Genomic DNA, 22,400 nt, shown 5'->3' with positions numbered 1-22,400 from the left:
AAGTGGCAACCAGTCATGACGTCACCTATAAGAATCTCAGCGAGATGTTGACATTTTGCAAATTGACATTCAGGTACCTACTGGATGATGCTAGCTGTCAATTAAACTTGTGTCATACAGTATGTGTTGAGCTTTATGGTCTATTTTTCCCTGAACAGAAACAGAATTTACAAAACTGATATCATATTCTATTGAAGAAGTCTTGAAACTAGCCACAAAGACTATTAACTCCTCACAAAATTTTGGTAGGCTACTTTTTCCATAGAAGTCCTTTACACTTGGTTTATTTTCAGTGTTGCCCCCAGTGGTTATTCAACATATGGGTTGGCTTCAGGGAATACATCTGTAAATAATATAATTTTATTTATGGGGGAAAACCAAAACACTGATATGGCCCTTGTCGGCGTCAACAGAAACCCTGCCAACAGCTTTACTGTTGATTCAGCACATTGAATATGCACCACCGTCCATCAACGAGAGAGATCACTGTGACTGGCCATTTAGCTCAAGCCAATCAGAAATGAAAAGGGACAAGGAAATGACTATGCAAGCAAACAACTTACGCCAAGAGAACACACAAGGGGCTCATACAGTATGAACCTTCTTCCATGTATTCTTATTTAATTTGGACATATGGGCTCAATTTCATCAATGACATGGGCCATCTGGAGCATACCAAGTGACGAGATTGATCACTAAAAATGTATTTATGCTACAGCCAACTAGGTCTTCTGGTTACCACAACCTGCTGTTGCGTAAAGTAAATCCCTCTCACGCAGGTGCAGAACATTATGCTGTAGTCTGAACCCAAAAGTTTTGTTAATTTGCCAACACTAGTTTTATTAAATCAGATATCATACCAAAACCTAAGTTATTTGCTCATTACATCAAAACATATTATAGGTTTTTCATGATATTTTACTACTTTTAGTCCATCACATACACCGTGTAAAATGATTTTGGAAAGTATCCATGCTTCAATCACTAGGCTACAGCACCTGACTGCATCTGGAATGTGTCAGTGTTTTCTGCTGTAGACAGACCCTGGAACATCACTTACAAATCACTGTACTGCACTGAGGCTGCCCACTGTCCAGACAAATCACACAAAGAGAGTACTAATGTTTAATGAGTGCTGATTACCAATTAGGGAGCCGTGTTTCTCTTTACAGAGCCAACACCCTGACATATGCATGTTAAGGTTTGACAAATGATGCATTTACCCTCTTCCAGAGCGAGAGTTGATACGCAAATGACTTGATAATGCCCATGAGGTATAGCCTGTATCGTCCCATTAGAGTGTAATGATGCAAGAATTAGGAGAAAAGGATGACAGATATCTAGATCACCTTATCCCGCATGTGTGTGTTTTATTAAGATCCACACAGAATAAGCAAAGACTATGTGTAAGTGTGCATATGTATGCAGGTTTGGTAGCTGATGAGCCACAAATGAAATGGTGCCATTAAATCCACACCTTCATGACAAGCACATGTGAAAATGAGATTACATGCAAGGCCCATCCACATGTGCAGTATCTGAGCTATTGTTCACTCCATCTGTGGGCTGCAACATGTGAAAGGCAGATTCATTGTGATGGAGGCATTCTGCGGTGCCTATATGTATAGATAAGTGGACAGCTATTGTTTTAATAATAGGACTTGATTTATTGAAGGATCATGTGCACATACTTTCCGATCGCTGTAAAATGTGGTAGCATCTGGAGCATTCGGTCCTTACATTACATCCATTATTGTGTTATTAAAGCCCATGATATAATCCATCCATCCTCTACCGCGTTATCCACCACATGAGGATCACGGGGGGGGAACTGTGCCAATGTCAGCCGACATAGGGTTATAGGCGGGGTACACCCTAGACAGATCACCAGTCCATCACAGGGCCACATACACAGACAAACAACCACCCACTCTCACAGCTATGGTCAATTTAGAGTGTCCAATTTGCCTCATTCCCCTTATTGCATGTTTTTGGACTGTGGGAGGAAGCCGGAAAACCCACTCAAACAGAACATGCAAACTTGTGATCGGGTCGTGATCCCGGGACTTCTTGCTGCAAAGGCAAGAGCACTAACTACTACACCAACTGTGTGGCCCCCATGCTATAATAAATAATGGAAGGAAAGGATGAGGTAAGCGATGCTACTTGATGTTGATTGAGATTACACCGTACCCCTGAGTGAGGCTGAACCTCCAGCCGGAATAAATAAATTGCCAATTATTATTATCAGCAAACAAAGTCTAGGAGTTCCTGCTGGGGTTCTAAGGTAAAGTCCCTCCCATTTGTGAGTCAGACGAGGAAAAACCTCCAGAGAAAGAGGAGCACCTCAGCCACACCCACTCTGAATGCTCTGAGGCACTGCCATGATGCCCAGGGACCTATATACTCCCCTCTCCAACTGCATCTGATTAGACAAAAACTCAGTTTATCACAATGGATCATTCTCTGCCCCTCGACGTAAATGAAAGCCAGTGATTACTGAGGCGTGCAAACATGTTTTTCTCACAATTGTACAATAATCTCGCTCCCTTTTAATGAAAAGGCTGATTTGACGTGAACATGCTGCAGGTAATTATAATACTATACGCGCTGTGGTTTGCCGCTCACTCTCCTTCCTTCCGTTCAAGTGAGACGGAGAATATTTCAGTGCAAACCTTTGGGAACACATGCATACAGATGAGAGATGCTCATGTGTTACGTCATGTCTTCAGCACATAGAACTGAGGATCATGGCCGAGTGTGGATTAGTGCACATGTGACTGTGTGCATGCCTGTGCTCCCGTGTGTGTGTGTGTGCAGTCATGCGTGCACACACATGTGCGCCATCCCTGCATGGCTGCTTTTAAAGCATGCATTTGCTGCTCACTGAGAAGAAGCGTACCAGTGGGGGGTGGGGGTGAGGATGTGTGCATCCTCAGATCATATTGCCTGCACGCCCATCCTTGGCTACATTCTGCCTCCCTTCTTCTTCCCAGTGTATTTTTCCCCCCAACAGTGAAATAACAGCCTGCAGCCTCAGAAAGCCAGCCAACATCACAACAGATTGTTGCCCCCCAATGAATCTAAATATTACCATTTCTTTGTCCAGAGTGACAAGAACCAGTCTCATCGAATTTTGCTAAACGTGAAAAAAAAAAACATTTGCTCACATGCTGTGCGTTATGTATAAAGGTGAGAATTGGAGCTACGGGACATGTGTAGGATCTACAGTAACTGTGTCACAGCTGGATTTCAGAATACACAAGGACTAGATTAAAACCTAACATTTTTTATATATATATATATGTGTGTGTGTGTGTGTTTTCGATTGAGACAGATCGATAGATGATGCCATCTCTCCGCATCTTTTCCCAGATAACGTTACATTAATCCAGTGACAGGGCCACAGAGGGAGGGGAAAGGGAAGCAACAAGAAGATTTCGGGTTGAAGTCGAGCAGTCAACAAACCCCCGCACCATTCAAGCACGCACCGCGCGATCGAACCGAGGCGACACCGCTGCACATACCTGGTTGTGTCAAATTCCCGTGCAGGACGCCAGTGCTAGTGAGCGCAGCGAGCAGTGTCGAGCCGATTCCCCGGTTTCAGTGAATGGTCGGGGCGAGCAGACCAGAGATGATGCTGAAGAGGAGGAGGAGGAGGAGAAGGAGGAGGAGGAGGAGAGGGGAGGAGAGGAGAGCGGCTCGGTGCGCAGCTGCCGTCTAATGCCAGAGCTCAGAGCATCTCTCCGCCGCCGTCAGACAGACACCACAGCCCAGAAAAACGCACACACGTCTCCGCCATTCCATCGTCTATTTACTCCCCCTACTCTCGCTCCGCTGTTGCCGCCGACCTCCGCCCGTCTGAGACTTAAAGACGCTGCATGTTAAATGCCGCACGCTGAGTTCAGCCGGTCCACACGCTTCACAGACAGTGAACACTGTCACTTATTGTCCAAAATGGGACGCAGACGGGTGAGGGTTGATGTTGACGGTGATGATGAGGAGGAGGAGGCAGACAGCGCTGCGGCTGTTCATGGCTGCCCAGACAGAGACTGTGCTGCCCGGCAAGAGAATGTCTGTCCCTCTCCTGTAGGAAATCACTCTCTCCTCCTCTCTCTCTCTCTCTCTCTCTCTCTTTCTGTTTGTGCTCGCTGAGAGAATGAGCTAATTTACACACACCCCCAACCCCCCCCCCCCCCACACACACACACCCCCACACTTTCACATGTGTGTGAGAGCGACAGAGAAGCCGTGAGTGAGATGTAAGTAAAGGCAGGAGGGCAAGATGATGACGAAAAGCATGAAAAAAAAATAAAATAAACCGCTTTGGCAATATCATAATTCAACAACCATCCAATAAACACTGGAAAAACCACCAAACGCTACAAAGAACATTATTGCGTATTATTATGGCCTGTCTTGTAGTGTGTTGCTCGTGCAGGTGTAGTGGACATGCTGGAGGGGCATGAGGAGTGCACTGTCATGTCTTTCTGTTATGAACACACACACACACACACACTGCTATCCTATTAAATCGGACCTAGACCGGAAGTGCCAATTAACGCTGTTTTTTAGTGTATATCTGCGTCATTACCTTGTTACGAAGTCCTGAAGGTTCAAAACAAACAGTTCAGCCACTGCTGAGAACGCTGTGTTTTATTGTAATCTCGGGCTCAGCGAGATCTCTGAAAAAACGCAGTCCGGTTACGTAAACAGCATTTCTCCTGAACAGCAGATCCTCCTGCTCCCGGCACTAGTCTGGGCACATCCGGTTGCGTACATTGAACCGCAGAAGAAGAAGAACGTCCGTTGTGGAAGTGTTTCACGAGCGACAGTGTCTTCTGACTCTGGGTCTGACTCTGGGTCAAAGGCGTAAAAGGGACTGCAGTGGGGAGTCCTGAGGAAGCCATTTTTAAACATTGTTAAAACAATGTTTTGATAATGAGGAGCAGTGCTTCAACCGTTCCAGAAGGGGAGCTGCGCTTCTGGGGGCGGGTGTGCTAATTACGTCACTTCCAGGTATTGGCCAATCACAAGACAGTTGGGAAGGCTTTACGCTGGCTGGCCAATAACAACACAGTCTGTCTTCTGGGGGTGAGATTTCAGTCTGAAACAGCGCGGCTGACGAGAGCTTCAGTGAGGACAGATTTCGGCTAATTTACAGCAACTAGGAGGTTTTTGACCATAAAAACAAGCTAATGTATGAAAGTAGACCTCCATAACTCACAACTCACTCAGCTTTAACGAACCACAATTCAAAAGAATCTATTAACCCAGTTCCTAAGAAATTAGGTTTTGCCTCATTAGGACCAGGTTTCGGTCTCCATGAGAACTACTAATGTCCTACAGCTCTTCTTCTTGGGACTCTTTATTGACTTCCATTAATTCAAGCAGCATAAACAACACATTTACTTATCTTGGCCATTCCCCAGAAATGAGAGTCTGCCTCATTGGGATCAGATTGTGGTCTACTGGTCCGAACAAGGTCAGTGTTTTTGCCAGAAAGGTCTTTAAAAGGTATACACACACAAAACAACCCTAACCACTCACCCACAATATGGAGACTACAGTACACACACAGGTTACGGTCTCCATGAGGACTACTGGTCCTGACAAGTGTGTTTATCCCAGTGCCACAAAGGTCCTAAAAGAGTGAACCAACACAAACACAGCCTTGTATACGCTTACATCATCACACATGATTGCTCATTGGCACTGCAGATCGATGGTGTGCCTTTTTCACAGCTGTGAGAAAATAAAAGACCCTTGTCTTTTTGGATGTGTAATAATACACAGACTCCGCCGGGACAAAATGGCAGCAGACAGACGATTGATCTAATTTGTCCTTGTGTGACATTTCACTAATTGAGCCTTTAATTTCCTGTCCAGAGGAAGAACGAAGACGGACACAATTGAAATGAAATTATTGCAGGTAGATAGTCCACATCATTTCACAGACTCTAGCCTTGGTGGTTATTAAGCATATACATAAACCCCATCCCCATATCTGTCTCTCTCTCTCTCTCAGCTGTGCTCCGGTGCATGTGAGTCTGCCTCCAGCTGACAGTCCACCTCTCCTCCTCTCCTCCTCTCTCTCAGCTGAGATGTGTGTCATGCGTTCCTCCAACAGCCACTAATTGTCTGGCCTTCAAGCGAAAATCACATTTCCCACGTGCTCGCTCTCCCTCTTTCCTTCCCGTCACATGGGAGAGTGGTGTAGGATGTTTGGAGACGCGTGCGATTACGTGTGCGCAAGCAGCGTGGTTTGGGGGGAGTGTAGGTGAGGCGGTTGGTGAACGCTGTGGATGTGGGTATGGCTCCCGTTCGTCCCCTGCCGACAGTGAGAGTCATTGCATCGTGAAAAGCTATTTTTGATCCAATCTGACCCAAATAATCACTTCCAATTTCTGCTGCACACTTCAAACAGACATAACAGGGTAAATGCTGATTCATTTTACCATTTGATGTGAGTCAGTTCAAGGCTAATTTAATCTTAGCCTTGGCTATATGGGGAAAATGAATATTACAATTTCACTAATGGCAGAAATTAGAGCAAAAGGAAAAATTAGTTAGAAGTTCATTGAAGCTTCAGGAGTTAGCAGTAGACTTGCTTTAGTTTGTTCGTTTGGAGACGTTTTAGCACTCATCCAAGAGGCTTCTTCACTTTTGAAAAAAAACTCCAGTTATTTAGCCTGTGTAGGTTAAAGGTGCATTAAGTAATAAATCTAAAGCAACTGGCCATACAATCCTCCTAATATGTCACAAAGACTCAGGAATAATGTTCATATAACATACTGAACTAAAAATATTCGCATTAAACAAAAAATCTTTTGTGGACCACAAACCATATTTATGTTTTGAAATCATGTTTTGGCATGTGGGGGCACCTACCGCCGTCTACCAATCACTGCAGTCAGTAGCGTCTCAGCTATCGAGCAACCACGGGTTGCCAGTTACGTCTGAGCTTCAATGGCGGAGAAAAACGAAACCTAAAAAGACCTCGGTATTTTTAAATTTCAGTGTAGTAAGCGTTTTTGGCCACATTCATACATATGGCGCTTACTAATCTTGAAAATTGGAACACAGGCAGGACACACGTGTGGTGTAATGCTTTTTATGTGAGTCATTTTTCACACTCAGAGGTGGGCAGTAATGTGCTATATTTACTCCATTAGAAAAATTGCAATTTTAGGAGTAGTTTCATTGCAAAATACCTTTACTTTTCCTTTAGTATATATTTGAAGAAAGAACGGTACTTTTTTACTTCAGCCAACGTTTCTATAATGTGACTATTTCAACCAATAAAAACATAACATTGGCTATGACTGACAAAAACTTGCCCATGAATTGCAGTCAGTTCAGTCACATGACAAGTGACTCCAGATGTGGGTAGTACTGCGCTACATTTACTCTGTTACAAATACTTGAGTAATTTTTGGGATAAATTGTAATTTCAGGAGTAGATTTATTGCAAGCTTCACAATGTGTACAATCACATAGAGACAAAATTAACCAAGCGAATAGACCAAACAAACGCCGAACACAATAAGAAGACAAAGAAGATGGTCCAATGGCAAGAGAGAAGTGGGGCTCTGACATCATCGTCTTCCCAAAGTAGAGTATGGCTTATATAGAAAAATGCAAAGGTGGTGCTTTGAGATCTTCCCGTTCTGAGACTCATTTTAAAAACGTTGGCGGATTTTGCTGAACTTGTGTACATCCCCTTAGCTTCACCTGAGCCGGAGTGTGAAAGAGGGTTGTTGGGATCGCTTGAGACACACAATCTGCTAAGGCAACTCCCGTGTTGTAAGAGTTGTTTGGGTTCCTTTAAGGGCCATGTTGAGAGTGTGTGTGTGTGGGTGCGCGAGTGAGTGGTTGAGTGAGTGAGAGGGAGCTGTGCAGTTGAGTGTTCAGGCACAGCTAGTGTTAGCAGACAGATTAATGCTCTAATGTTCTCTGCCAGTTGGACATTACACATCATATCTTTAATGCATATCAATACAAGGAGGCGTTTCTATAAATAAAACACCACATTGTTCTTTTCCTCCACTAACGTTTCACAACCTCTCTATTACAGAAACCTTCACTATCCCGTTGTTCTCTTGTTTATTTCCCTCTGCCTCTTCCTGCCAGAGACAGAGACCCTTGCTCGTGTCGGTGCCTTCGGCTGCCTACGGGGGACAGCGATGTAAGACTCTTGAGGTATTTCCCACCTTTTTTCCACCTTCATTCCACACTTTCCCTCGCGAGCCATCGCCTGCAACCTTGTGCAACAAATATCATCTGTTTGGTTTACTGGTCATGGCCTGTGAACACTCAATGTCTAAGGTATATTTTGGATTTTAAAATGTAACTCGTGTCAGATAAGACAAATGTGTCTCTGTTTTCTTGTGCCAGAGACATATTGTACACTGAATATTTCCTCAAATTTATAGTAGATTTACCCAGTAATGTTCAGCAACATTTTATATGGCAAACAGCAACATAAAACAGCCTCAAAACAATTTAATGAGCCTTGCTTTTCAGCCTCACTGCTCCAACGTGCTGTTAAAAACAAGGTATTTTCCAGTTGCCAGTCATTCTCGATACCATAGCATAGTTTCAAACACTAATTAAGACCGGGCAAGTAATAAACAAAGTTGTTTTGCTGAGAGCTTCCTGCTTTTATTTTTTTCCACCCAAAAAAGTATCACACCCAATCACAAATGACCCTGAAGAAAAAGTAAGTCGAAGTCATTTCTGTCTCTGGCTATAAAATGTCACCATGCCATTTCTGTTGAGTTACATTTTCAAAACAAGGCTCCATGCTGCATCTCATTATATGCAGTGGCATTGTGTTGATGCTTTTGCATATACAGTAGGTAAAAAAAAAAATATATGTATATATATATATATATATATAGACACACAAAACAAACATCTCCACAGACTTAATCTTTGCTTCTCTCTTGTTCTGTATGTGTTCCCCATAGGGAATATAATTTTGTCTTTTGAGCTCCGTTATCATCGTTCTGCTGCTGCAGCGACACCGTTTCTGCCAATTAGCCCCACTCTGTGAAGTAAGATGCCATATAAAATTGTGAGAGATAAAAAAATGTCAGAATTTTTTTGGAATGAAACAATGAAACAAAACTAACATTGTATTCCTGCGATTAATCATTAACTCTTATCTAGTCTTAGTGTGACACTAGATCTTTATTAATGTTTATCCCATCACCTTTGAAATCTATTTCAAATCTATGATTGTAACACTACTGTTGGCAGCTCTACAATTGTATTATCAGTAATCATTTTGACATGTTATCAAAAGCTTACAACATGTAAAGTAATGTGAATTAAACAGTCTGGACTGTCAGTATTTGGTAGTTTCTCTTCATATACAATAACCCTGAAGCCTTTTTTGTTTTCCCTGGTCCTTCTTATGTTAGAGACTTGTTCTGCCCTCTCAGCACACAGGGGGTGTGTGAGGTTGTCAGAACAAAAAAACTGTTTGCTGTTCGAGGGTCAAGGCTAAAAGATGGATGTGGCTGTTCTCCATCACTGCTCGTCATTTTTAAAACCAGCATTTATTGAAGTTTCAGATACTGAGTGAGCCCAGAGTGTTGAAAAGAATCTTAAAATGCAATTACAGCCATTGTTTTTGGCAGTGCCTGAACGTACGCATAGACTGTATTATGTCATTGTGCTCCCTTAGCTTGCATAATTATTATTGTTAAAGGTCCCATAGTATCCCCTATTTCTCCAAGTTCGCCTAGTTCCCTGGTGTCCTAATGAACATGTCTGTGACATGCTTTGGTCAAAATATCATGAGGATGAAGCACCACAGCAGTTCAATCACCCTGCCAAAACAGCACTGTTCAGAACGCTCTGATTAGTAGTATCTCTTTACGTCCACCTTAAAGTTCCACCTTAAAAAAAAGAAAACTAAACTTAAGGGACTGGGAGCTAACAGCAGTTAGCATTTGGAAAAGTGATCATTTGCAGGCTCTAGCAGGCACATTGCCGTCATATCTAACATGTATCCACTGGACAGATAAATCCTCTGAGGCTGGAAGTTTGTGTAGAACTCTGTGCTGCAATGTGGAGCCAAGAATAGAACCTTTCGCAGACTTCCGGTTTTCGGATACTGTTGCCTTCGCCAGCACTCTCGCATGATTTACGGACAAAGCGGAGCTCCGCGAGGCAATGATTTAAGGAATTTAGCGCATTGTGACGTCCCAGTGAGTGTGGAAGTCAACAGCGTGTTTTATCTCCTCAGTGAGTCATCTTTTTTCACACTTTGCTGACTGATAGGGCCTCCGGAGTCCCAAATATAAGGATTTAAATGATTAAAAACTTGATTTTGCATAATATATCCCCTTTGAGTTATATTTTCCTCTGTTCACTGCTCTACAGAAAACACAAACCTTTGGCTGGCCTTGTCAATGTGCACATAATGTGTAAATGCTAAACTGCTGAATTCCTCTGACTTATGCAGATAGAAGAAACATATAACTGTATATAAGAGGGGTCATAATTACAAAGTTGACATTTTCATTTTAACCCAGAAGAAATAAAAACATAGCACCAACATATCCAGTGACTGACCTTTATCCTTAGGAGGCAGAAACAGAGGAGAGACGGCACTTATGAGACTGGCAGATGGTATTTCTTTACGTAGCCCTTTAGTGGTTGAAACCTTCCATTGAAGCATTGAGGGATAGCTGTGGGCTGATGCAGCATTAAATCTAGCACATGAGCATCGGCTTGGGGGAAAATATCGTTTAATTTATGTTGAGCTAGGAGAGAGCGCATTAAAAGGACCACATTCAGATCACACAGCTGTTAACACACAGCTGACATCCACGCAGGCTGCCTTCAGCAATTTAGGACAGTAGTAACAATTTCCTCATATTAGCACCTGGTGAACCAGCGAGAGATTAACATTGTTGCTGAGCGTTTACTGAATGATAAAGAAAATAGTCTGTGCATTAAGAATGAGGAGTATTTAAGCGAGTAATTGTTGCGGAGGAATTCTTTTTGCACACGTGTATGTTCTACTGATAAAGTCTTAAAGCGGAACTAGACCGGAAGTTCTTATTATCGCTGTTTTTTGTTTATGAAGCCTGACGGTTCGAAACAAACAGTTCAGCCATTGCTGAGAACGTTGTGTTTTATTGTAATCTCGGGGCTCAACGAGATCACTGAAAATCCCGTAAACGTTACGTAAGCAGCGGTTCTCCTGAACAACCGATCGTCCTGCTCCGGGCGGGAGTCCGGGCACATCCGGTTGCGTACATTGAACCGCAGAAGAAGAATAACGTCCGTTGTGGAGGTGTTTCATGAGCAACAGTGTCTAATGACTCTGGGTCTGACTCCCGTTTAAAGTCATAAAGGGACTGCGGCGGGGAGTTGTGACGAAGCTATTTTTAAACACTGTTAAAACAATGTTTTGATAATGAGTAGCAGTGCATCCACCGCTCCAGAGAGGGAGCTGCGCTTCTGAGAGCTGACGTGATAGATTACGTCACTTCCAGATACCTGGCCAATCACAACACAGGTGGGAAGGCTCTACGCTGGCTGGCCAATCACAACACACTGTCTTCTCGGGCGAGATTTATGGCTAAAAATAGCGCGACTGACAAGCGCTTCGAAAAGGACAGATTTCAATCGGCTCGTTTACATCAACTAGGAGGATTTTGACCATAAAAACAACTTAATATATGTAAGTAGACCTCCATAACTCACATATATGTGCAACAGGACCACTCTATGTGACCTTTAAAGTTGTGCCTCTACAGCCATCTGGGGAGCATGTGTATGGATAGATTTTAACTAATATTGAATAACAACTGTTTTTGAATGGAGTTTGTGAGATTTATACACGGGAGTTGCATTAGCATAATGCTAGTTATGTGAGATTTACTGTTAATCAGGGGTGTCAAACGTATGGCCCACGGGCCAGAACTGCCCCACCAGAGGGTCCAATCCAATTTGTGAAAATACTGTATTTTTCAGTTCCAGTTACTGGTGACTGAATGTTTTGTGCCTACGTGGATCCATTGTGATCTGAACGTTGTAATGTACGTAAATTTAGGCATAATATTGTTGAAATTGCACTTATTTTTCTCAACAAATTTGAGGTTGTTCATAATATTTTTCTTAAAAAGATACTTCATTAAAATTTAATGAAGTACTGTATGTGGCCCCTGAACGAAAATTAGTTTGACACCCCTACTAGGGTTTGAGCTAAACTCTACATTGACTATATGTTATAATAGGCATTTTGTCATCCAGAATATTAGGTTAGTTTTGTATAACATTTTTAATAAGGACTATTATCAAGGCCAATTGGAATGTCATTCATTTAATGGAAAAATCTAGATTTTTAACTTGATAATACTGGTAGGTAAAAAGTAAAGGAATCAGAGTTACTACAGTCTCCCTCATGGCCACATGAATCCCTATGCCAAATGTGATGGAACAACAAAATCAACCCTTGTATGAAGGGTTCTTCCTCAGGGTACCCGGGACATTTTCTAGTAATCTAAAATGTGGCTGTTGACAAATTTTACTGAATGAAATGTGTAACCTTCTGGTGGCACTTTAAGTCAGGTTATCTCCACAGCCACTGGCGTACTTTGTGTGGGGTGCCAAGCATGCCTGCATAAAATATCACAGTCATCCATCAAATATTTGTTGAGATGTCGCTGCTCGACTTGTGGACAAATTAACCAGCAACGCTGTCCTCAAAGAGACACGTCACAGAATGTTTCTCAACCATCAGCCAAGTACTGTGTCATATGGAGGACGAATGAAAGTACAAATGAGGGAACAAAATAATGAAAACATGGCTGAATAATATTTGGTTTTCTGTACAGACCAAGAGGACTTGGTCAACATATAATGGGATCTCTAGTGAGACAACAAATAATGCTCATAGGAGACATTTTTATCTCATATCCATAATGTTGTTATTTGTATATAACCACATGGCAGCCTCACATATCTTCTACCACTACAGTCAGGTCCATAAATATTGGTAAATCGACATAATGCTCTTCTTTTTGGCTCTATACACCACTAAAATGGATTTACTTGAACTGCACACTTTCAGCTTTAATTTGTGAGTATTTATTTAGTATTTATACCCAAATCAAGTGAACGGTGTAGGAATTACAACACTTTCTATATGTGCCTCCCACACTGTAAGAAACGATTCTGTGGTGATGTAGATTTGAATTAATGTATCAGGTAAAATATATTCAATATAATTGTGTTTTGGTTTTGAAGCAAATATTTAATTACATTTCAAATAAAAATATTTGGAATAAAATCCACCCATTTTAGTTAAATAAAATATAAGCATTGCGTTTGCTTAATCCCAAAAAAACTGAATATTGAGTGAATTCAAATTAATGTAATCAGGCAAATTTTAATTGAGAAGCACTTCCTGTCAAAGTGTGCATTTTTTGAATGCAGCAGGCTATCATTTAGCCACAAGACATTTGAGGAGCATAGACAGTGAATGTTCATCTACTTCGACATTGCTCAAAGGTAAGAAAACTTATTTTATTATCACCTGGCTTGTAAGAAGAATGCATGAAGGCTATATTACAATATAAAATGAGCTATCACAGAAAAAGAGACTCAGCAGCAACATAAAGTTGGCTTCTGTTGCCAAGGCTTTATGTTAATGTACATCAGTAGGCCTAGTGAGATTTTGTTGCGCTATAAGATGAACACTGCATTATACATTTAGGAAGAATTCATGTATTGAAGTCAAACTTATTTTGAAGGATGCGGCTTAGCATTCCGCTATCATGGTTGCTATCTTGCTTCCTACGTCACTTGCATGTTGATATATCCTCAGTATGTTTTTATAAAATGACGTAAATAAGTACATTGGGTTTAATGTTAAGGTTAGACACATTAACATAAAGAGATATATTGGGAGTTATCGCTGAAAGAGCATCTTATATTTCGGACGGCACTTGACGCACTTCCGTTAGCTTTACTTCCTGTGTGGGGCTCGTTTTCCCGGGCAGCTAACGTAAGTACTCTCTGTTGTTTTGCTGTTGTGTTGCAACTTGCAAATGTGAAGGCAACTTACCTAAACACACGTGAAGTAAGTTTATCAACAGTGTTACGTTTTAGAGCCGCAATTATATTTATTTTCATGCTTAAATCTGTTAATTTTAGTGTGGTAATGTCCGGTCCACAGCACTAAACGTTAGCAGGGGGGAGGAGCCTAACACGGCACAGATTTTTTCAATTTTCAATTTTTCAATTTCAGTCCATGAACGTTTTAGACTGGAAAATATATTATATTAATTATAGATTAAAATCACGTTATGTTGACATTGGTGTTTATATTTGTGTTGGGGAAATTTCATTTCAATAAAATGCTTTCAGTTTTCACATGGGTATGATTATCATCTGCAGAAATTTGAAGCTGAAAAGCACTTCTCATATCTAAAACTTTGTGTTTTCCTTAGGTGCAGCCAAATGAGATGGCAGTGTAAAGTCTTTGGATTCAGAGCGACAACAAGGGGTGATCTTCTGCAGCATTACAGACTACAGCACAGCAACTTCTGGCTTGAAAATGAGACTGTTGTTGCAGTTTACATGTTGTGCTATGTTCAGCTTCTACAGAGCTAGCGATTTGCACATTTGAAAGTGCTGCTATGTTTGTAAATTAGCACTAATTTGGACACTTATCCCACTAATGTCAATGCCATTTCTCTTGTGGTTAGTTCTAAATGTGTTTTACTCCATACAAATAGTTTTGGTACATGCACTTCTGGAGAATTTTTCTTTAAGATCATTATTAATCCAATTTAGTAGCTTTGTGAGGTACGCAAGCATGGAAATACATCATCACTGTGTAAAATGTAATTTATTTTTGTTTTTACAAAAAAGTTTGGAGTCAGTATTCTGTCCTATTCAAATTTCTGGTTTGAAATAGGACAGAATAGGACAGCTGTTAATTGTTAATAAACATGTTATTTGAGTATTTGTTTAGTTCTGTATTTTCTGGGCCATAGACTAGTTATTCCTAAGAAATATTTTTTTTATATTTAATTAATTGGATTGAATACATTCAAATTAATGCACAGATAAATGTAGTTGATTATTAATCAATTATATATCATTGATATGTAGAATTAAATAAATTTTTATTAGTACAATTTACACATTATCTTTTTCAAATCAACTCAATATGTTTGTTTAGATTTTAATTAATTCTGTACTGTTTTCTATTCAGATCTACTCAAATTAAATGGGTAACTATTAAGGGTCTAATTTAATTAAAATTTACTCAATACCAAACATTGTGAAATTTAATTAATAATATTGCTTGTAATCTGTTGCCTCATTTTTATTGAGTAGATATGGTGTATCTTTTCTTACAGTGCACGTTCTATCACAGGTTCACACATAGAGACAAACAACCATTCACTCTCACAGGCAATTTAGAGTGTCCAATTTGCCTAATCCCCAAATCTGCATGTTTTTGGACTGTGGGAAGAAACCGGAGAATACAATCATTTACAAAAAAGCAGGCTGAGGTCTTCTTAAGGCACGAGTGCTTACCACTACACCACCAGTGTGGCCCTGTCTGTTTTCCCTTCACTGAGAATATCAATGAACTAGGCTACAACCTAAATGCATTATTTTTTTATTTAAACATTGCAAAACTCAAAAGTAAAGATCACCCAAAGATTAAAAAAAAGGAAAATGCATGAAAATGCATGAAAAACCATAAGGTCAAGATATCACCAAACATACCAAGCTTTAGAAGGGGACAGCTGTGGAATGTTGAGTGGAGCCTGCAACACAAGTGAGCAGCAGGCTTGCAATGTGAAGATAAAGTAGAAGAAGAGGGCTGTGTGTAATTTATGAAGCAAATCTGGATTTCATGCACAATGATCAGACTTTTTTGTCACGCATAGGCACAAAACACCATTTACGGGTTTGGATTTCGGGTTGGTGATCTTCACAAGATGCTGAGATGAAAATGATCAATCAGATGGTGTTTAAGATGACGGCAGAGTCTTAGTCCTGTGTGCAACTGCTGCATTGCAGATAAAAACCCTCCTCTTCCAGACACCTTTACACACAAGCAGGGGCGCACTTGAAGAAAGGTGGTATGGTATCTTAAAGGGGGGCCATCACAGAGAAGTAAATGAATATATGCTGTCTCAAGCAGTGGTAAGTAGCAATATTTGCCTTTATTGTTTTGCTGATATTTTTTTTTAATACTATTTCTATTGCATACTAACTTAATATTGTATGAATCCCACCTGAAACAACATATTTCTTTCCCCATAATGTGAAATAATAAATACAGAAGAAGTCCAATGCCACATCAAACAAAGCTGGAGGAAATGTAAGATTGAAGGTCTATCATAATTCTGACAAGTGATAGTCAGTTTCCAGATGGGGGTTAAATTATTTTTTTTTTACATTTATAAAACTCGGGTATAATAAAACACTGAGTGCTGCTGTTAGTACAACCGCAAATAGTAAAAAATAAGATAATTCATTAAAGGAAAAGCAACGGCAAAGCAATTGGTCTCCACTTAACTGCCGTATGTTGTGTCTCTACTGCTGCGCTGAGCTAATCATCATCTTTTCTGGTGACTGTGAAAGGTAAACAGGACATTTTCAAAGACTGAATGTTGCTCAACACATTCTGTTTTAATAGGCTGAGAGATTATTCTTGAAAAACAGTATGCTAGCTCACACAGACAAACTGTCCTGCTTCCCGAGAACCCCCTGGATTTCTTTTGGAGTGGAATATGTCACAGATACTGTTATTGCTGACACTGCCTCACAACAAAATTGTCCCGATTACTGCTACTGTTGACACCCTCGCTGTGATGAGCTGTCAGGGTGTGCGTGTGTGTGTTCAAGGTTTATTTGTCAGACTGTAATTCACAATTTAAATGGTGATCCACATTTGGCTAACCTGTTATTCTTGAGTATCATAGAGAAGTAGAATGCGATGCTATTTGAAACCACGGTCTGACTTCTGGCAGTGCCATGGGCACAGTTGGCTTATTTAAAAATAAATAAATAAATACACTGAAGCACATTATTTAAACTGTATATATGATCAAAAATAAGTAAGTACAGGAAACCTCGTGAATGTCATATGCTTTGAATTTGAAACCAAGGCTTCATGTGATTTAAAGGTCCAGTGTGTCACATTTATGGGGGTTATTGGCAGACATTGAAAATAGCATACATAAGTAGTTTGTATAAGTGTATGATTGCTTTAAAATTTGGTTTGCTTTGGTATGTTCTCATTTTATGTGTTAGTCTTTGTTTTACAGAGGCCACTATCTTGTGCCTCTGTTGTTTCCTCAGCAGCTCAAATAGACAAACCAGCCACAGAGGGCATTTTATGTTCCGAAGCAGACATTTACTATGTAATCAATGAAGAATGGTTCTGCCTACATAAACCCAAAGTGTGAACCTAAGGAGAAGAAAAAATTAAATGTCAGAGAGTAGAAATATGGAAAAAAGAGCCTTTCATCTTTTCTGGTACCTAAAGATCATCATCATGGTGAGTGGTGGAATTGCCCGAGGACAGCAAATTTTATTTTAATGTGGATTTATACTTGTACTTATGGTCTTTGTCTGTGAAAAGCACAAATGGAAATATTTCGCTTGGCTTAAAGGTCCCATATTATGCAAAATCTTTTTAATCATTTTAATACTTATATTTGGGACTCTGGAGGCCCTACCAGTCGCCAAAGTGAGAAAAAAGATGACTCACTCGTGTTTTTGTGGTCCTCCTCAGTCTAAGTACAGAAGATAAAACACGCGATGTTGACTTTCGCAATCCTTGGGACGTCACAAGATACTACTTTCTAATTCCTGGAATCGTTGTCTGTAAAACACGCGAGAGTGCTGGTGAGGGCAACGGCATCTGAAAACCGAAAGTCCGCGAAAAGTTCTATTCTTGGCTCCACAGTGCAGCCTAGAGTCCTACACAAACTTCCAGCCTCAGAGGATTTACATTATCTGTCCAGTGGATACATCTTATTTAAGATGGCAATGTGCCTGCTAGAGCCTGCAAATGATCACTTTCCCAAATGCTAACTGCTGTTAGCTCCTGGTAGCCTCTGTGGCTGATGTCATTTCTTGTCCCTTGTTTTGTTTTAATATTTTTTTAAAGAGATACTACTAAACAGAGTGTTCTGAACAGGGCTGTTTTGCAGGGTGATTGAACTTGCTGTGGTGCTTCATCCTTAAGTATTTTGACCAAAGCTCAGATATGTTGCATTTGAACGGTGGCGACAACTGAAAGCACAGAAAGGGCTGTAAAGTGATGCCATGGTGGCTCTGTTTCTACTGGACAGGTAGGTTAACATGATGTCTGTGTGATCTTTTGAGGGTATTTGTTGTTTTTCGGCATCATGTTGTCAAATGAAAAACTGAAAAGTACCGAAAGTTACCAATGCTGTGCAGTGCTCGAGAATCCGTGTTCGCTGTGCGTTCCTGGAGGTGTAGTTTTGGAAGGAAGTCTGAAGAAAGGGGCTTGGACTTTTGAATTAAAAATGTAGCCCTCTCTAACTGTTTTTTCCAGGATCTCCAACCTTACCTTTAGGACAAGAACAGAAATGTTGAAAATATGAGTGAATGAGTCTCTTAACACGCAACCATAGACATGCATGTATGACATCATCAAGGGAACTACATAATAAATATAGTGCAACATACTCCAACACATCACAAGCTCACTTTAAATTCTCAATTCTCAAACCAAAAGCAAAATAAACACAAGTATTCAGACAGTAGAGCACCCATGTCTTATTTTCCCCTCTCCCCATCTCTTTCTCTTTCATTTCCTCTCTCTCTCTCAATCACACACACAACACACAGTTGCTCAGGTGTCGATGCCTGATGCATCAACAATGAGACAGACTGTAGCTAATTGTCATTAAAATTAGCTCTGAGCATTGTTCGGGCTCCCTACGGTACAGCATTCGCAGCATGGCTGTGTCAGCACAGCACTTTTCTGTATTTAGTCCCACAGCAGGCTGCAGATGCCAGATAACAGCAGCACAAAGCATGCTGGGAAACACCACAAAATGTGATGTGGCCCCCAACGTGCTTGTTGTTGGCTGATGTGGCATCAATCACTGTTAATTCTGAGTAGCCTCCTAGACAACTGTGCACAGCTGAGATGAAGGGAATGAATGGGTGGTGGATTTTGTAATAGTGTACAAGTTTAAAGCGGAACTCGACCGGAAGTTCCTATTAACGCTGGTTTTTTGGTGTGTATCAGCGTCATTACCTTGTTTATGAAGCCCTGAAGGTTCGAATTAAACAGTTCAGCCATTGCTGAGAACGCTGTGTTTATTGTAATCTCGGGGCTCAACGAGATCTCTGAAAATCCCGCAATAGTTACATAAACGTAAAGTGGTTCTCCTGAACAGCAGATCCTCCTGCTCCGGGCACTAGTCCGGGCACATCCGGTTGCGTACATTGAACCGCAGAAGAAGAATAACGTCCGTTGTGGAGGTGTTTCACGAGCGACAGTGTCTTCTGACTCTGGGTCTGACTCCGGGTCAAAGTCATAAAAGGGACTACGGCGGGGAGTCGTGAATAAGCTATTTTTAAACACTGTTAAAACAATGTTTTGATAATGAGGAGCAGTGCATCAACCGTTCCAGAGGGGGGAGCTGCGCTTCTGAGAGCTGGTGTGCTGAATAGTACTGGCCAATCACAAGACTCTGTCTTCTGGGGGTGAAAGTTCACTCTCTAAAATATCGCGCATCAGAAAAGAGGATTTCAATCGGCTTGTTTACAGCAACTAGGAGGTTTTTGACCATAAAAACAAGTAAATATATGTAAGTAGACCTCCATAACTAACATTTATGTGCAACAGGACCACTCTATGTGACCTTTAATATTTTGACTACTGTACAGCAGTTTTAGATATTGCATGTTGCATTTGGTTATAAATGTAACATGCAACGGTCATTTCCATAAGAGGTTTAGTCTGGCAGTCATCACATCACAGTATTTAGTGACCATGAATGTCTTTTTAAAATGTAAATGCATTTAATCAGTTGATTGTAAAGATAGTTCAGTTGAAAGTGATGGACTAACTGACCTCTGTTGGCGAGAAGGTTAATAAGCCTTCTTAAGATGCTTCACATGACATACTCGTGCTTTGAAAAAAAAAAAAGGTTTCATCTTGTGTCTTTTTGGCATTTCCTTGACAATGGCAAACCTTCAGAGCTGCGCTGCATACCAAGTTTAAAGCTGAGATAAAAAAGGTCACAGCCATTCCTCATAAATAGTGGTTTTTCCTGGAGAGGTTCTTTGCTGATTCCACCTCAATAGTTCAACAACAATTTTCACAGAGCACAGCAGGGGCAGAGAGGCCACACCAATCTGTCTAGTCCACTGCAACTGTGGGAACGGATCAATTCAGAGCGACTCCAAACTTATGTTGGTTACTCATATCTTTGTGAGATCCATAATGCTGCAAAGTCACAACTAGAACCTGAAACAAACAACACATGATACAAGCTTGTCCTACTATACATTATATGTAAATGGCAGTAGCACAGAAAGACACTAATTATACTGTACATTACAAAACAAACAGGACGGGACACCAAATAACACTGTAATATAGTAACAGAAGGATGTGTATTACCTGTGGTACCTGGCTAAAATGAAGCAGTGCATGTGTGTGTGTGTGTTGCTGGAGAATATGACTGCAATAGCTACAACAGGCTAATTACATTTCAACCTCAATGATAAATGAGGCTCTGCTTTGATTTAGTTTGCAGCTGCCTTCACTGAGTGAATTCATAGCCATAGTTCTGTCTTGTTGTCTCTTTCTCACACTGAAACACATGTGCACATGCATGCACGCACACACACACACACACACACACACACACACACACACACACACACACACACACACACACACACACACACACACACACACACACACACACACACACACACACACACACACACACACACACACACACACACACACACACACACACACACACACACACACACACACACACACACACACTCAAACACACTAAGTTGAATCCCCCCTGAGAGCAATTATCATCAGGTACTATAGGATGCACTTGTGTTATTAATCTCTTCGCGGATTCTGATGTGACAAAACTGCACTTTTTTGACATCATTTACAGTACAATTCTCGGCCAATAGGTTTTACCGCAGTCCGTGATTACAGGCACAAACAGGCTGGCTTATATAATTCGAGCACTTCAAAGAGTGAGGTATCTTATGAGGCCCTATACAGTATACCTTCTAGAGTGTCTACACTGTTACAGTCAGTGTTATGTTTACATTGAGTATATTGTACATAACAACTTCCCTGAGGAACAAAGACAAACAACCACAGGGTCAGTGATATGGTGACATAACAAAATAGCTACAGTAATGTATCACCATAATAACAGCTAAGGTATGATTATAAATGAGCTGGCATCACATATTGATATTTTAAGTGATTTCCCTGCTAACTGACTCATCAGCATCACTATGCTAATGCTAGCAAGTCCTTGTGATGGCACTTTTCTTCGTTTTTGTAAGCAAGTTTCCTCTTCTCTTCTTGACCTCCATAAGGCACAGCCTTTACCTCAGGGCTTATTCTGATTTCAAAGGCTATTACACACACATATACAACCCATGGGCAGTATATTCAATTTCTGAATGTGATGTAATACAATGCTGAAGTGAAGTTTGATGTTCAACATTTTTCCTGCAGCCCCTGGTTTCTAGCTTGGTTTATTAGAGAGGAGCCTTAATGGAGGAATGAACACATTTAACCAAGGAAGATGTCATATGTAAGCGGTATCAAACACGTGTGACATTAGTGACATCGTTTTTACCAATTTAATTTCTACTGACCACTACTGTTGAACACTGTATTGGTACGAGACAGTAGAAATATCTAATATAGACATTCATCCATGTAAATCTTTGCTAGCATCTAAAATATATGTCATTTTTTGTTGACTTCCCGGTCATCTAGTATCTCTTAGCATCCTCCTAGTATCAAACTAGTATTTCTGTAAACTGCCTAGTAGTTCAGTGCATATTAAAGTGTGTTGCACACCGGCAATAAATGCCTCTGTGCTAGAAGGGTATGCCATCTATGGAGGACCATGCCAAGAGCACCAAGATTTTGTGGCAGTGAAAATCAGATTTCACATGCTCATGGTACTAAAATTACAACTGGTTTAAGAGGAATGAAATGCCATCTACATGAATGACTAATGCATTCTCCAAAGGGCAGGAGTAGCATGTCCTGCATATGTACATGTCACAGTACTTTTTCAACAGCCATTAGTCAAAGAAAACTAAATTCATTGATTTTACTAATGGTGATGGAGTTG

This window comes from Microchirus variegatus, assembly GCF_963457635.1.
Source record: "Microchirus variegatus genome assembly, chromosome: 14".
Lineage (NCBI taxonomy): Eukaryota > Metazoa > Chordata > Actinopteri > Pleuronectiformes > Soleidae > Microchirus > Microchirus variegatus.
The sequence above is the reverse complement of the archived record's forward strand: the minus strand, read 5'-3'. Positions refer to the sequence as shown.